Genomic DNA, 3168 nt, shown 5'->3' on the forward strand with positions numbered 1-3168 from the left:
GCTTCCTAAACCAGTGCTTATGCAGGTGATACCTCACCATTTCTGACGTTGGTGGCGGGGTAGCATCCCCTGAGGGGATTTAATCTGTTGGGAGAAATGGTAGGTGTGTGCGGCCTTACCTATATAATCCATATCCCAGTTTAGACCAAAACTTCTCATTTTAGGACCCAATGTTTCCGGGATACGACTTGTTTTCATAACCTATATTCTATGTTGGTATGAGGAAATACCAGATCAGAAGAGAAGTTGAGATATTTTTTTCCAGTTGCAACATGGTGTTTAGTGACACCTTTTTGCAAAGAGGTCAAGAATTCAAGGAAAACGCCTAATCATAATTTATAGCTGATTTGTTGTACCACTGCAGACGTCGTGTAAATACATGTCGTTAATTATTGACAGGTAAAATCAGCGCACGCATAATATAGGGGAGGTAGTTCCACTGACTTTGCAACTTTGTCAGTGCTGGTCCAAACGACGTTGAGAATGAACATGGCTGGAGCAAAAGCCGTGGTTGGAGTGTCGTCATTCGTTATTGTTTGCGTCCTTATTGCTGTTAGTACAGCGACTGATTTTTGGATTACAAGTAGGCCGTCGGATTCGGAGGGGTGGACAGCGTCAATGGGTTTATGGCGAGTCTGTGAGTACAACGGTCAGGGTATGGAGATCTGTGAGCGCTTCCCGATCATTCGCGACGACATGCCTGGTGAGTGTACCCCTTTAACTAGAATTTAACAGTATTTGATAGACCATTACTCTGAAAAATGAAATATTGATAAAGTCATGAGTGGCAGCAAGAGCTTCCACCGTAAATTTTAGCCCATGATAAAAAATTGAGTCTTCTCTCAGCTCATTGGAATTTGTATTTTGTATTTCCGGCACAAAAATGGGGAAGAATATTTTATATTTTATTACCTCGTGTAAACGTATGACGGGCTTTGCAGCACTTTACGTAACCATTGTCTGTTCTCGTTTAATAGAGAAAACGCGCCTTATATTACCACTGGTTATATTTCCATCCTTTCCAGCTTTCATATATGGTACACGAGCATTTATGGTATCAGCTTGCATCTTGGCTTTCATCGCTATGATCTGTACTGTACCGATATTCATTGCAGAGAGAGCCAAAATATATATAGTCGTTGTCGGGATAATGTACGCCATTACAGGTGGGCTTAAATAAAAATGTTTTATTTTCATAAAAACGTTTCAAGCTAGAACTAGGATTGATGAAAATTCTCTCAAAGATTATTTATGGATATGTAGTGGTTGACATGTTTCCTGACTACGGAACAGAATCACCTTTAACAGAAGCACTTCTGTATTTTTATCAACGACGGACCTCTAAAGTTTTTATTTCCAGTCGGCCCAGCCTTAAATTACATTATTTCTGACAGAAATATATAATCGACGACTTAATAAATGTTATAACATCAAATGTTTTATTATTTTACTGAGATGTGATTGGCTAGGAAATAAGTGACATGACAGGACATCAGAAACAAGAACAGGATTAGTAATTGCATTTCTGTTCTCTCTTCAGGTTTATTCGGACTGGTCGGGACAACCTGGTTCGCGAGAGGCTATACCGCTGAGGTACAACAACTTGAAGATCCAGATGCAGGGGATTTTTCTTACGGCTACTCCATTATTGTTGGCTGGGTTTCAGTCGCCTTTGCCATTGCCAGTGCATTGCTCATCGTCTCCCAGGCATACTTTAGCAATCAAGAGCGTTTTGATTCGTTACTGCACAACTCGTCAAAACACGGACAATCGTCAAAATACAGTATCGCTATCTAACTGACGTGTTAACTGGTGTTCTCTTATCATACACCAAAACTAATCAAAGTGCGTGTTTTCCATCTTTTTCTTGTAATCAAGCTGCTTAGTTTTCCCTGCAATGTGAGATACGCCACTGCTTGCTAAACCTAGGCTGATAAGAGTGACAAATTATTAACAATCTATTTCCGCCTGTGTTTTTTGGTGATGAGGAAGTATATATTCTTGAAACACCACCCTTACATCGTTTGAGTTAAGAACACTGTGCTTCGGGGACGGATATTCAAACTATCAAATATGTACAATTCTTTTCTTGTCAGGCAAAATCAAAAAGTGTATTTTCCCCTTAAAGTTATCACAGGGATGACAGCCGCAGCCATTTTGAATGTCAAATACCGGAAAATGTTAGGTAACTCAAATTCTATAGTTCTAACCTTTTCACAGCGACACTTAATTTGGTAAGAGACTGATTAAAAAGTTTCATTTCGGAGAGTTTGAGCAGAAGTTTTCATCTGCCAAGTTCGAGGTGCAAACCTTCTTAAACTTTAACATGATTATTTTAAAGAATACATATGTTTCCTACATAACAGTTTGCTCACTGAGTCATGTTTTTCGTAATTAATGTAGTTCGAGTCTCGAAAATGAAAGATTTGAGTGATGTGTCCGCATTTTGATGAACTGCGGAGCAACGAGTCAAAATGCGGACACAGTACGAGAATACGATATCGACTAAACTACGTGTAATAAACCCTTTACCATAAATGCATACTTTCGTTATGACTATTGTTTATATCATTCCGCTGTTGGGCCATTCCACTTTACAGGAGGGGTTGTAGTGCACTTTCCGCGCGAATAATTTAAATATCAATATGTCGACACAAGTATACACCGTTACTGGTGTTCTCACAGAGTTCCAAGCGACTAAGGACGTGAGAGAATCTTAGCACAGCTTCCTCACACTTTTCATGGCGGACCGTGCCTGTGCAGCTGCGAGGTTGGACACGGGTATCTCCAAGTACAAACGGGTGACATTTGCAGACACACAATTCCAAGTTCATGCTTATCTCAAGTCCTACCTCTATTTTGATCTTCGTCCGGAGTCAAGTTGCATTCACCTAACCACCCGCAGGTACAATTTTCATCGGTATCAAGCATCGCCGGTTTTCTCCTATATTTGACTGTTGTGCGCCGAGATGAACTATACAGAACACATCACGTGCCCTTTGTGTCAGATATTATGATTTTAATAGTAGCCTGTATTGTCCTTCATTTTTCTGCCAATAAAAATGTGGCTCGACATCTATGTTTTACATGGATTCTGATGATCTCAGCGTTGCTATGTTTGTCATATATTGATGACATTGAAAAATACGTACAATACATTGATTATAT

General features: G+C 39.8%; 1 long non-coding RNA gene across 1 annotated transcript; it reads left to right on the forward strand.

Moving 5' to 3' along the window:
- Nucleotides 1-471: 471 nt before the first annotated feature.
- LOC139126067 (uncharacterized) lies at nucleotides 472-1760 on the forward strand. The gene is made up of 3 exons (XR_011550451.1): nucleotides 472-703; nucleotides 1026-1166; nucleotides 1541-1760. It is a non-coding gene; the product is annotated as an uncharacterized lncRNA (long non-coding RNA).
- Nucleotides 1761-3168: the final 1408 nt, after the last annotated feature.

The sequence above is a fragment of the Ptychodera flava genome (assembly GCF_041260155.1).
Source record: "Ptychodera flava strain L36383 chromosome 3 unlocalized genomic scaffold, AS_Pfla_20210202 Scaffold_26__1_contigs__length_13983176_pilon, whole genome shotgun sequence".
NCBI lineage: Eukaryota > Metazoa > Hemichordata > Enteropneusta > Ptychoderidae > Ptychodera > Ptychodera flava.